The sequence below is a fragment of the Danio rerio genome, chromosome 1 (assembly GCF_052040795.2).
Source record: "Danio rerio strain M-AB ecotype USA chromosome 1, GRCz13ab, whole genome shotgun sequence".
Taxonomy (NCBI): Eukaryota; Metazoa; Chordata; class Actinopteri; order Cypriniformes; family Danionidae; genus Danio; species Danio rerio.
Genome location: NC_141021.1, coordinates 49,772,587 through 49,787,500, shown reverse-complemented (window position 1 = coordinate 49,787,500; position 14,914 = coordinate 49,772,587). Strand labels below are relative to the sequence as shown.

The window sequence follows — 14,914 nt, the reverse complement described above, 5'->3', positions numbered from 1 at the left end:
AACTCTATAATGCAATATGATTATTTAAATGATGATCTCGCTTTTGGTTTCATTTTCACTGCTAAGTGCGGTTCATACTTCCCGCGCAGCTCCCAAATGATCGTCCGTGCAGCAAACTGAATGTTATTTACAACTTGATTACCTGTTATTAGCAGCCTATGCAGGTTCTGTTTACTAAAGTGGACATCATTCACGAAGCGCCCGTCCTCTCTGTGGTAACAGCTCACGTCACGTGTGATTTCGCAGCCACGAATACATCATTACATTAAGACAGAAATGGCATTTTTTGATGAATAATACCTTATAAATACCGTATGTGACTCTCTTAACACTATTTCAACACCACTGGTGTTCACCTTGCTGAACAACGTATGTGAAACTATGTGAAGACTTGTGCGGCCGCCTTCGCTTCTCTCCTGAACTTGAAAATATGATTGGCAGAATCGTAGAAATGCTGGATTAAGATCGTCTAGGGCAGGGGTCACCAAACTTGTTCCTGGAGGGCCGGTGTCCTGCAGATTTTAGCTCCAACCCTAATCAAACACACCTGAACAAGCTAATCAAGGTCTTACTTGGTATACTGAAACATCCAGGCTGGTGTGTTGAGGAAAGTTGGAGCTAAACCCTGAAGGGACACTGGCCCTCCAGGACCGAGATTGGTGACCTCTGGTCTAGGGGGTCGAATCAAGATCTTTTTTCGATTAATTGTGCAGCTCTACTATCAACCCATCATACTGACCCATACTTAAAAGACAGAAGGAACCATTTCTTCACAAAAAGCTAGTTTGTTTTGTGTCGTGTGCATTTCAAATGTTCCACACACACAAACCCCAAAACATCCAACAAAATGACACTGTTAAATTAGAGTCCATTTAGCAGGCTGGCACACAAACCCCCCACACGCACTTATGAACTGGCACACAGATGATCTGGCCTGAACTGCTCTTTGCTTGGTGGGCGTAAGCTGGCACAGCTGGACCCCACCATATCCCACAGAGGCTGAAACTGTGAACACACACACCGTAAATGACAGAGCTTTAGGTCAGCAGAAGCCCCACCACCCCACCACCAGCCCCATATCCTGGCAGGCGGATTGAAAGAAGACAAATCAGTGGTGTTAGCACATGAGATTATATCTAAAGGAGAAAATGAGAAGGAGGGAAGTAGGAAGGCCAGAGCGAGCGAGAAACCTTTTTATTAACACTTTCCTGCAGCAGACTTGATTGCGGTCAGTCAAGTAAGCTTGGGTTTGGAGCTGTGAAACTGCAGTTGGCACACGTTGATAGTGACACTGGAGAAGTTATTCAAAACTAGTTCTGCATTAATGCTTATTGGGATTAGAAGTGCTAGAACTTGGATAATCTTATTGTATCATTTCTGGGAGACTTACTTTAACCAATAGTTAAGGCTGCGTGGAATATGACCATATACATCACTAGGACAAAATAAAAAAGTCTATAATGGTTTCATACTATGCTCTCCAATTTATTTTGTGTCACAAAAGACATTGTTTACAGTAATACTTTTTCATAATTTATACAAGCGCAATATTACACATTACGAGGATGCAGACAGAAACATGAATAACAGCATTATGAGAAAGTTACAATCTAGAAAGTACAATGATTACGATTAGCGTTTTAGCTAGCTAGCAATATTGTATGTTGGACCTGTAATCATGAGATTTTGAAAAGTGTATATTTAATGAAAAAAAATCATATTTCTACATTTTCTAATCAAACATTTGCCCTGAAGTTCTCAATAAAATGAGAAAAACAATCACATATGAATGAGTACATTTCTGTATATATACTTCAAATTGTTTAAAAACAAAAACAAAAACGAAGAGTCCTTTACATGTGGTCAATATATAGAAACCATTCATTTAATTTACAGAAATTGTACTATATCGTGCATCTATACTATATTATATGTATCTATCTATCTATCTCACCGGCCACTTTATTAGGTACACGTCCAACTGCTCGTTAACGCCAATTTCTAATTAGCCAAATCACATGGCAGCAACTCCATGCGTATTAAACATGGGCAAGATGATCTGCTGCAGTTCAAACTGAACATCAGAACAGGGAAGAAAGATGATTTAGGTGACTTTGAACATGGCATGGTTGTTGGTGCCAGATGGGCTGGTCTGAGTATTTCAGAAACTGCTGATCTACTGGGATTTTCACGCACAACCATCTCTAGGGTTTACAGAGAATGGTCTGAAAAAGAAAAAATATCCAATGAGCAGCAGTTCTGTGGGCACAAATGCCTTGTTGATGCCAGAGGTTAGAGGAGAATGGCCAGACTGGTTCGAGCTGAAAGAAAGGCAACAGTAACTTAAATAACCATTCGTTACAACCCAGGTGTGCAGAAAAGCATCTTTGAAAAATAACAGCAGCAGAAGACCATACAGGGTCCCACTCCTGTCAGCTAAGAACAGGAAACTGAGGCTACAGTTCGCACAGGCTCACCAAAAGTGGACAACAGAAGATCTGAAAAACATTGCCTGGTCTGATGAGTCACGATTTCTGCTGTGACATTCGGATGGTAGGGTCAGAATTTGGCATCAACAACATGAAAGCATGGATCCATCCTGCCTTGTATCAACGATTCAGGCTGGTGGTGGTGGTGGTGTAATGGTGTGGGAACGTTTTCTTGGCACACTCTGGACTCAATACTAATTTGTTTAGGTACCAATTAGTATCATTGTTTCAAAACCACTGCCTACCCGAGTATTGTTACTGATCATGTCCATCCCTTTATATCCACACTTTACCCATCTTCTGATGGCTACTTCCAGCAGGATAACAAGCCATGTCAAAGCAAAAATCATCTCATACTGTTTTTTTTAGTCACAGTCACCAATCTCAATCCAATAGAGCTCCTTTGGGACGTGATGGAACTGCATGTGGATCCCAAAAAAATTTGAGATTATTGTTAGATATTATGGAGATGCAAATAGTAAACATTAATTCATCAATCTCTGACTAAACACATGCATGAAAACACTCCCAGCACATGCAAATACAGAAACACACTGCAAATAGCAGACAACAACGAAAATGTGACCCCTAAAAGGTTTAGATTGTTTATTAGCTTTGATGGAGATGCACCCTCAGCACAAAATCATCCCATTCGATCTAACATTATACATTCTTTCCAAATAGAGATAAAGTCATCTGGTGAAATCGAAAAGTAATCAAAATCGACATTTACAGCCTATAATCAATCTAATTTTTTCCAGGTGAATTTTTCCAATTAATTACATTCCCAACCACATAGGAAGTCACAGTTCTCACATGATCGCAAACCCCTCACAAGACTGACGCTGACCTCTCAAACAAATGTGACTACTCTTCACAACAACGTATAGCACAAGCTCTGTGATCATTCAGCTTGGTAGTGCTGACAAATGTGGGCTTGCGGAGAGGGCAAAAGAAGAAATAAATAAATTAAAAAATCATTCATTAATCTTAATCGAGTTCAAATGTTCACTTAATCAAGATTTTGATTTTAGGCAAAATCGCCCAGCCCTAATTTCTACCTCAAATTACTATCAAAACAGAACTATCCTGACCTTTCCCGACAGTAAAGCTTCAATCAGTTTAAAGAGCAAGTCAGAATGGTTCTCAACTCCCTCTGGATCACCATCAGACACTCACTCAAGAGTACTAAAAGAATCATTTTACAGATTTCTTAAATAAAAAAGCAGGACTAGAATCATAGTTGCTTTTGATTTTCTTTTTGTTGCTATTCTCCACTGTTCATCTGACACTCAACAATGTTGAACAAGGAAGCCAAGACAGACAAGATGGTTAGGGCTTTGTCTACATGAATCGAAATTACTCCGGTCGTCCCACTGTGCGGTAGCTAGAAGAATACTACAATAAAAACCACAAACACCATCTGTACAGAAGGTAAAGGAGCATCAGCCATCTTAATACCCAATTCCAAAAATAAGCTTGGCAGAATAGTATGCACACCGAGATTAGCAGAGCAGTATGGTTTCGCGCAGAGATTAAAACGAGCCTTTTCGGTTAAAGCTGCTCTGGATGACAGCTGTGAGGGTGGACAGATGGTGCCCCGGCCTGTAGGGGAGAAGCCAGCAAGACTGTGTCAGGACAGGGTTACTTGGTCACCGGCGAGAAAACCGTGTGACCGAAAAGCTTATTGCTGCAGCACAGCACCCAGCGGCCATGATTAGCATTTAATGACGCTTGCATACTGAGAGCGATACTCTCGGAGACAAATATGGGTAGGAATACTGCTAGCCAACAAAAGAGCTTGTATATATATTTACCTTGGGTTAAAGACAACTTATTTGCAGTTAAAGGCCATTACAAATGCTGCTGCAAGTCGACAAAAAAAGTTAAAGCTGCAAAACTATTGCTAAACGCTAATATACTAAGGCTATCATTAGTCGACAACTACAAACGCCAGAGGGTTGCGTATGTCTAGGATGTTTTAAAACAATTTTAAAAGTTTCTTATGTTGAATGCTAGGAATTTGATCATATTGTGTGGACGTTACCACTGTGTAAATGTGGTTAGCAGGAGTTCGTAGCTCCTGCGCTCTTCATTTGCTTGAGGCTACAATTTGGCTAACAGAGTTGGTGAACTGCGGGTCGATTTAATGCTGCTAGATACTGTGTGAGAACAGACAATGATTACACTATTACACAACACTCAACTTCTAATCTGCACATTTAAAACTACAAATCCAATTTCAGGGCATTTTGGAACTGTTTTAATATATACACTCCTAAATACTACACCAACAAACCGGCTATAATAAGACAAAATGGACAAATCATCTTCCCATGATACCATCTGATAACACTTTAATATTTACTATGGTACTGCCTGTGATTGTTTTGCTTTTGCACCTTGTTTTTTACATCCTTGCTCAAACAAAACATCGAAACAAACAAAACAACATTGGTTTTAGCCAATTTGTCTTAATAAGTCAGACAGTGTAAATAGCTACATCCATCTGAAGTCCGGGACACACCAGTGGCCCGTTTCCACTGAGTGGTACCGTACGGTTTGGTACACTTTTATGGCCGTTTTCACTGTCAAAAGGTACCAAAAAGCTAACCGCACCATACTACTTTTTGGCTATCCTTTGCAAAGGGTACCTTGCACACCAAAAAGGTACCAAAAGGCAGAGATAGACGCGCAACTGGATGATGTTTGTTTACATAGATACATCACTCACTCCTGCAACAAGCAAGGAGAATGAAAACAAACAAACAAACCACCATTTTTAAAAGCATAACAGAGATGGTCGACCTAAATTCAAACAAACCGTGTTTTGATGTCCTGTTTTTATTTTACGAGGCTGTCTAAAAAGTGTCTAAAAGCGGTTTTACTTTCTATAGAGAGCTCACAATCGCTCATGTGCGAATCTATATTTGAAATAACAAACTTCTTGAGCTGATGATAATAACGTGTGTGTGAATATTGAAGTGCTTCTGACAAAGAAACAAAAAACTGCCAAGTTTAACTATTAACATCACTTTTTGAACTAATATGAACTTAAAATGACAGAATTACTTTGTAACAGAGGTTACATGTGCTGGTGAAGATTAAAGATACAGATGAGGGGTTTGCACTTACTGTAGGGTATATGTGGCGTGTTGTTTTTTGAAGGCAACTAAGGACTAGATGTATACTGTATGTATTTTGTCTGTAATTTGTAAAATATCGGAGACTGTAAGTTGTGTCCATATATGTTGCATTTATAAAGTTAATGTAATATATAATTGCAGACATTACAGTAGGCTATTTTTATCATTGATTTGTAGTTATAATTATGTTTATAAAATGGTTAGTCATAAACATTTATACACTGTATACGCAAGTATTTATGTGTATAAAGCCTGTTTTGTGAGAAGTACGTTTCATAAGACATGTCAAGACCCCTACAGCTTTACTTTGACAGTTCCTCGAGCGAAAATGACGCAGACTGAAACTTTGTCGTACACCACGCCCACCAAAAAGGCATCACTGGTACCTTTTTGGCAGTGGAAACGCAAGCCTCATAAAGGTGGCCTGTATCGACCCGTGCCGTACTGTACCACCCAGTGCAAACAGGCCACAAGCTGACGGTCGGCTGTTGGACAGTTGGTGAGTGTAGGTTTCACACACAGCCTCTCGTCGAAAGAGAGCACTCTAATTGGCTGGTCAGCTACAAATCGGAACACAAGAACCAAAACTGATGTGATGAAATGAAGGTTATTATAGTTAACGAAAACAAAAGACAAAACAAAACCAAGAAATTCGAAATTTTCGTCATCTAGAATAAAAAGAACTAGAACTAACTGAAACTGTATTGTGTATAAATACAAAATTAACAAAATTAACTACACATTATAGCAAAAAAAAAGTTCTTCGTTTTAGTCTTTGAAAATGTAAATAATACATACTATAAGTCATTTAGAAGTAAATCTATTTGCTTTGTGCTGCCAGTTTTATGACAGGTGTTTGAACCGTACGAAACCTCAGAGTCTGTAATACCATACGCCAGGATCAAACCAGTCCTCCTACAGTCATCCTCGCTGTTACTACCGTGACAAAATCAACAAATGGGCATAACAGCAGCATGGTGACGACATTAAACAGGACCTAAGCAAATGCTTAAAAGTATTTATTTAACACATTTGTGCACAATAATGGGTTTTATTTATGTATTTAAATATCTAAATATGTAAATAAAAATTATTATTTATTTATGTATTAATGGTCACGATCACTAATCGTTCTGAACTAATTGAACTAATTTAACAAATCTAACTGAACCATCGTAAGTGATTCGCATCTCCAGTAACATTATCCACAAACAACTTTCTTTTAAATGCCTGATACCCCCCTCTGACTTAAATAATCCAATACTGATTTATTCAGTTATTAGAACAGTACACTGAGATCAGATTTGAGAAGCGGTGAGGCAATAATACTACGCATGTGTGATTCAGCAGATGGGGAATCGAACGCAAAAAGTACATGTAAGCCTGCTGTGAATTAACTAAACTTGAACTACCTTCACCTTGGATGAAACCAAGCAAACGATCAAAGTTAAGAGGGAAAACAAAAAAGCCAGCTGACGTTTTGTCAGATTTCTTCAATATTTGCGAACTATATGGATTATCAGACAAACGAATCCTGAGGCGAGCCAGATATATATATATATATATATATATATATATATATATATATATATATATATATATATATATATATATATATATATATATATATATATATATATATATATATATTCAAATCTGCAACAACGCTGCTTTGCTTTTGGTTTGTATGTGTGGAGCACTAATTCCGGTTTTCCCTGATTTATTTAGCGTTGTCTGTTTGGTCCAGACGCAGCCATTGCAAAGTAAAGACAGTCAGTTTTCATCTTCACTAGTTCTTTGCTGTCAGCTTTGTTTGTCCTAAGCTTCAATGCTAAAACCAGAAAGTTTGCACTTTTTAAACAGCAAAAAACTTTAAAGAACAGCAAAAAATGCAGTGCTATAACACAAGCTACTTTTTTGGACAGGTAAATACGAGCAGATTTTCTGCTTTGTCTAACACAATCCGAATTAGATTACGGTGAGCTCAATATATGTCAGTCTACAAGAGAGTAATGCACCTCAGGCACAGTTTGTAACTTCATTCTCAAGTGATCCGATTACAGATCTACATGCAATGCATCTAAAAACTTTTGTGATCTAAACCATAGTGGGTTGTCCATTCACATCACATTGACACTAATGCACTCTGATGCATCCAAGAAAACAGCAAAGGGCCAACTCATATTGTCAATCCAGCCAAACAATGATTTATTAATTTACCAATAGCTTATAAATAAAAGCCATTGCTTTTAATTTGTGTATATGAAGTTTAGCTAGTTTAGGACAGCTGTGGCCTAACAATTAGGGAGTTGAGCTTAAAATAGAAAGGTAGCAGGTTAGATTCCTGGTCCTGGCTGGGAATTGAAGATGGTGGGAGTGAATGAACTGCACTCTCTTTAACTTCGATGCCCAGCTGAGGTGCCCTTAAGCAAGGCGCCTAACCCCTAATTGCTCCCCGGGTGCTGGAGGCAATAGCTGCCCACTGCTCCTGGTGTATGCTCACTGTATGTGTTAACTCTCACTCAAAATGTGTGTGTGCACTTGGATAGGTTAAAAGCAGAGGACCATTTTTAAGTGTGGGTAAAACCATACCGGACTAGGATCACTTCACTAATATGAGAGTACAACAACAAGAACACTCAACACTGAGTTGAGACAAATACTACTACTACTACTACTACTACTACATGTTCACAGTAATGCATTTCCCATTTCCACTTGTGACCAGATCAGCCAGGAAGTTGAAAGTACAGTTCCCCCAAAAATAGAAAAAGAACTGTATTTACTCACCCTCAGGCCATTCAATGTGAAGGTGACTTGTTTCTAAAAGCTAAAACAGTGGACCTTGGTAATTCATAAAATCCTCGTCAACGACTAGCAGATTTTTGAAAGCAACCATATACAGCCAAAATGAAAAAGCCGGGGCTCTTGACAATATATTTGCTCTCCAAATTATTGTGAATGTGCTCAAGGCTTTTTGTCAAGACTGTGGATTCTGGGTAATAATGTTATAGCCCAAGTAATGTTCAGTTTCTTGCACAAACTGATGGTTTTGCTTTAAAACCATCAGTGTACCGTCAAACTCTCAAAATGCTGCATTTTCTTTGTGCCCTGTCCCTTTATAATTCCAGTTGTAAACAGGGACTTTATTTCCTCAGCATGTTAAATCAGGAATGCTAACCTAATAAAAATCCAGCTGCAATTGTCATGAAGACATGCATTTGACTAATATAAAGCTCCTTTTGAGAATATCATTGTTTTTTGCAAACACTTGGCATACAGGTGTAAAATGCTTTGCCAATCAATATAAAAGGTTCCTATTAATACTCATACAGCATTGAAATATGGAGTCAGACCAGTCTCAAAAATAACACATTTACAAAATTAATTGCATCCATGCACAGCACAGTTCACATTTACAAAATACAATTTGTAAATTCAAAACACCGTTTATAAACAAAACAAACAATTTATGAATTTACAAGTAAAAATGATAAATATTTTTTGCCAGAAGAATTGTGTGTATGAAGTGTGAGTTTTTGAATCATATTTTAAATTTAAGAATGGGATGCGTGTATTTACGAATCATGTTTTGGATTTAGGCATTAGTTGTGTATTGACGAATCAGGTTTTTAATTTAAAAATTGGATTTGTGTATTTTTGAATTGTGTTTTGAATTTAATAATTGGATTTGTGTATTTTTGAATTGTGTTTTGAACTTACAAATTTAAATTTATGAATTTAAGTTTAATTATTTTTTGTAAATGGATTATTTTTTAGACCGACTGATCTTGCTCCATATTGAACATCCTTCAAAATGAACTCTTGCTGATAATTCATTTGTTTTTTTATTTTTGCTTATACTTTTACAATCAAACAAACCTTCTTTTCTGCTACAAATCTTTCAGACATATGTTAGATTTCTCCAACCTTTATATCTACATAAACATCTATTTTCCTTTGACCACAGCTCACATGCAGATCTGGCTTTATTAAAACCACAACTGATAGAACAAAGGCCCAACTACACTTTTATGCTCAATCAGGTTGACTCAGATGTCAAAAAATGGAAGAAAAAAAACAACTACCACTACCACCATTATATTGGAACTAAAGTGAAGATTCAGCAGCAAATGGCATAAATTCTCAAAGTCAAAGTCAATCCCACTATTTACCCATCTACAAAAAACAAAAAAGAGAACATTTACACATGCAAATCCTATTTTTCCTAGAGTAACCAGTTCATTTTAGACAAGTAACCTGCTTGTTTGCTTCCACCATGCAAAAAAATATGGACTTGGGTTTTTGGTCAAAACATTTCCAATGTACTCAGTGTTACGTCAGATTTACCTACAGGCTAAACTGTGAGTATTATAAAGCTTTAAAAAAAAAAAAAAAAAAAAATCGGAGGTTTAAAAGTTCGTCAGTGATAAATGGCACTCATAATTCAGTGAAGTAACCCTGGCAACAAGACAACCAATAAAGAGAAGTAGGACCAGCCCCGGTTAAAGGGCAGGATTTCCGCTGTGGCCAGTGGGGTTTATAAAATCCTCCTGCACATTTATCAAGATCACCTTTAATTATGAACTGCAAAGGAAATGCAAACCACAAACTAACATACACGGAGCTAAAAGAAGGGATGGTACTAATCAAAGAGCATGCAAGCAACAGGTCCAGTCATTGCAAAGAATTCACAGGCAAACAAGCATTAGAAACTTCTCGCTGTCAGATCCCAGATGTACAGACACACCATTCAGCTCACAACACACACATTACAGACATTACACTGCCACTGAGCAGGACAGACAGGTAGGCTGTAGAGGTGATTACAGGTTGGCATTCATTGTGTAGGTCTATGATACATGGAGAACTCAACTTCCCAGAATCCCAACTCACTCACAAACAAATTTTCCTTCTCTTCAATTGGATACAAACACCACTAGGTTTGACGCTGTCAGACTCACTAGAAATACTTTTCATTAACTCATGCCTTCAGACCATCCATTACTAAAATACATTAAAATAAGCCCTTCATGGTGGTTCTTAATGAGCCAGAATATGCTAATCAATAGTTATGAGTAACCTGCACCATGATGCTGGCAGAACAAACTCTGTATTATAGAATTACTTAACCAAACCAAACCAGTGCAATAAGGTTTTGTTGGTACCATGATGCCGATCATCAGCTTTTTCTGTTGATTTTGACCCAGGATTCATGAGCATTTCAACTTATTTGGGACACCAGTAGCAAACAGCCGATCATGTATTTAGAGACAAAGATATAGTAACTTATAGGGGTGTCACGATTTCGATTTTTAATCGAAATCGATCGAAATTTATGCTCAATTTCGATTATCGAATCAAAAAAGAAGCGTCGATGCTGCCACGCCCCCATGTCACGTCAGCTTGGCTTGCCAAGCGGGAAAATAACAGGCTTGTTGAAGTGCTTGTTAAACTGCAGAAGCAGGAGACCCGTCGACAGAACTTAAACCCTCTCCTCTTTCAATGAAGTCGCCGGTGTGTAAGCCAGTGAGTTATGTTGACAACGTTCGTGTTGTCGACAAAAAAAACACAGTTTTGCAAGCTCTGCTATGTACGTATTACGTACGGTTCATCCGATAGACAACACGGGCATCGCGATCCTCCGCCCGCCCCCGTTGCAAATCCGCTCGCGAAAAGTACACACTCAGGCCCTGTTTACACTGTCTTTGTTTTTAAATGGCATTTTAGAACGACAACGATTTGACATCCACAGTGGCGTGTAGCATTTCTGAGCAGCCCTCCTTCCTCTCTACCTCTGAAAATGCACATCACGTGACCACACAGACACAGACACACACACAGCGGGTCCAGGCAGTCAGAGGACTGCTTCAATCTTTCACTCACTTGTACTTAGTCATTTTAGCGCACACCTCAGATACTGTTGGCTGGTTCCTGTTGGTTGTGCGTCTTTTTTACCGACGCCATTATAACGACACAGATCACTGCCTATTCACGAGTCCCGCAGAAAAAAAGTGATTGACAGGTGGCGATTATGTGTGTAACTTGCCTTTATTCATTTACTGTATGATTTGTTTATGGGTAAAACAAAGACCATGCAGGTCAGGTAGTTTAAACGGTAGGCTACAAATAATTAATTGGTCATTAATTAATTAATTAGTCATAATCGAAAATCGAATCGAATCGTGCCTTTAGAATCGAAATTGTAATCGAAGATTTGGAGGATCGTGACACCCTTAGTAACTTACTTCATGTTCTTAAACACCGCTGATTGGCCATTGTGTTCACATGCTCAACAAATAAGACTGTGATTAGCCGTGAAGGTAAACATTTTACCACTCTTCACCAACCAGTGCAAACACGTCCACACAAACACTTTTGAAGTCAGTTTTGAAGCCATGTCAATCATCTGATCTGTCTAGGAGTTGACATATGAGTGATCCGCTGATGTATCACCTGATTGACACGGCTTTCAAAGGCTTCATGTCCGTGTATCTGTTTGCACTGAGTGAACAGCAGTAAAGAATGGTAATCCAACAGCCAAATCACGGTTATATCTGTTGAGCTTGTGAACTCAATAGTCAATCAGCTGTGTTCAGCTCAAATGTTAGCAGGAAATTGATGTTTTTAAAAGCCTGGTACTGAACCCGATACTTTTGACAACTCTAGTTTCTTGCCTTTCAAAGGATACAACCGCCACTAGATTTAATGCTGTCAGACTATTAATTTTTCACAGTAAATTAACAATAAAGAATTTCTTTAGCTGAAAATGTGGTCCTTGGTAATTCAGAAAATGCTAATGAAAAGTTACCTAGGGCCTGTGATGCTGGCTGAACAAACTCGGAATTGCGGGATTAGTTCGAGTTGACAAAACCAAACCAACTGAATCAGGTTTTGTTGGTAGCATGATGCTCATAATTAACTTTGACCCTGAGTTTATGGGCACCTTCAAAAAGGCGGGACAACGGAAGCAAACAGCCAATCGCGTACTTCTAAACAAAGTTACCGTGATTGACTTCTCATGAGAGACAGCACAATTCACAGGCAAAGATCAAAAAGGTCTAAAAAATTTATTTGAAAACTTTTTAACAGCAAGATGAAAAGAGCTGTTCACAAAAGAGGACAGCTAAAAGAAAACTGCTTGGTTTATGAGTGCAAGTGAAGATGTGAAGTTGATCATGTGCATAGGCAAACAGAGACTTAAAAAAAATCTAAACTCATGTTTTTTAAAGCTTTGTCTCTCCTGATTTAAAACATAAGCTTTCAATTGCTACTGTATATTAAATGTAAAGATAAAATTAAATTGTACAATTATATTCAAAATTGAACTTGCTGGTCATTAACCTAAAATTGCTTAGGTCTAATGGATTACGGATTTAAATACGTTTTACAAAATGGTGACCTATAACTTGGAGCAAGAGAATGGGAGGAATGGTGCAAATTAAACTAAGGGTGCTTTCACACCTGTGAATCGATTCAGTTGTTCCGAAACAGAGATTACAATTGTTACATTGTTGCTCTTTGCTCTTGGAGCGGTTCGCTTTCACACTGCAAAGTTTCTAATCGGAACAAAGAGCTAAAACAAGTCACGTGCGAGTAAACTCTCCTCACATTGGTCAGAGTGTCAGGGTTTATTTTGCAGCGTCCCGCTCAGCTGTCAGGAGAAGTAGTGGTTTGGTGGTGATTGACAGGGTGCGCGCGTGACGTGTCTGAGGAGAGATGCGGTGGGGAGGGGTGAGAAGGGTGCGTGACGATGCCTATTTGAGGACCGGGAGGGAGACTTGAGATTACCGGGAGATCATCACTCGTTTGCGGGCATCCGGAGACTCGCGAAACTTCCCGCCATACTAATAATTCTATCTTCATATAGCCGTATGCCTATTACATATCCATAAAACACTGTGATATAACCGCGCTCGGATCGGATCGCTTTTTCACTGCAATCGAACCGCTCCAGGGTTCGTTTCAATCGAGCCGAGACCACCTCACTCAAGCGATCTCGGAGCGATTCCTTTGGCGCGGAACAGAGCGCGATTGCCCTGTTCACATATGCCAAACGAACCGCGCTAACTGGGCAAACGAGATACGTTCCGAAACAAAAGTGTAGGTGTGAAAGCACCCTAAAACTTAACTGGCTAGCTAACTAATTCGGTTTCAGGGTACATCATCGTAGGCAGCGGAGAATTATTTATTTATAAATAATTAATTCATTCATAACGAATTGATTATCTGTAGCTTACTGTTTCAACTACCTGACCCGCATGGTTTTTGTTTTACCCAAAACATAAACCATAAATAAAATAGATAAGTCAAACACAAATTAACACCTGTCAATCACTTTTTTCCCAGGACTCTAGCATGAATAGACAGAGTGATCCGTGTCGTTATAGTGGCATCGACAAACTGTCCAAAGAGCACTGCTCTCTGGGGTTTTGTGCTCAAAGCATTCGCTGACTGCTGGAACTCAGACGCAGGCATTTGCTGCAGCGCATAAGTCATGTGATGTGCGTGTTGAGCCGTATAGTGTGGATGGAGAGCCAATCAGAAACGCTAGTTGAAACACCTGTGTGCACGTGGATCGTTTTCATACTAAGATGCTATTTTAAAACGAATACGTATTAGTGTAAACAGAGACGCGTGTATTTTTCACGAGCAGGTTGGCAAAGGATCGCGATGCTGGTTCAGCATCCTTATATCTATAAGCCATCAGAGATGAACAATGCAACCCTATTATGGACTATACTTTTTTTGATCTTTTTTGCTTATGTGTTAGACTTTAGCAATGTAAACTACATGTGACAGATACCGATTTCACCAACACAACAATAATTCAGCGGGAAAAAATAAGGTTACACTACTTGCTTGAATGTACAACTCTATAAACGGTTCCTAAACGCACCTATGGTTTTACTGAACATACCTCACAAAAACCTTAAAAACTGTCCTGACAAGTGAGTGCTAAATACTGAAATGTTGGTGATTCTTCGTCCTTGAACAAAAGCCCACAAGTCAGTATATTGAGCTGTATTAAAAGTATAAGTTCACCAAAAAATTACAACCAAATCCATCACTTCCTTTTCTTACAGTTTCATGACTTACTGCTAGTTTGAACACTAATAAAGTAGCGTAAACAGTGTGGGAAAATTCCTTTAACACACAAATCTTTACATATTTATGTTCAATGGAGCTTAGAATAATTAGCTTATTAGCACATCACAAACACATTTCATATCGGTAAAAGCCTACAGTCGTCTTTGGCCAAAAGACAGTAGGTTTTTA

The 14,914-nt window shown here is 38.6% G+C and overlaps 1 protein-coding gene and 1 long non-coding RNA gene across 15 annotated transcripts in view; one reads left to right on the top strand and one right to left on the bottom strand.

The window, feature by feature from the left end:
• bcl9 (BCL9 transcription coactivator) overlaps positions 1–14,914 on the bottom strand; it is a 181,786-nt gene that overhangs the window by 57,271 nt on the left and 109,601 nt on the right. The gene's annotated exons all lie outside the window — the stretch shown is intronic.
• Positions 9,492–14,637, top strand: LOC147847007 (uncharacterized). Its single transcript, XR_015477000.1, has 2 exons — positions 9,492–11,888; positions 11,959–14,637. It is a non-coding gene; the product is annotated as an uncharacterized LOC147847007 (long non-coding RNA).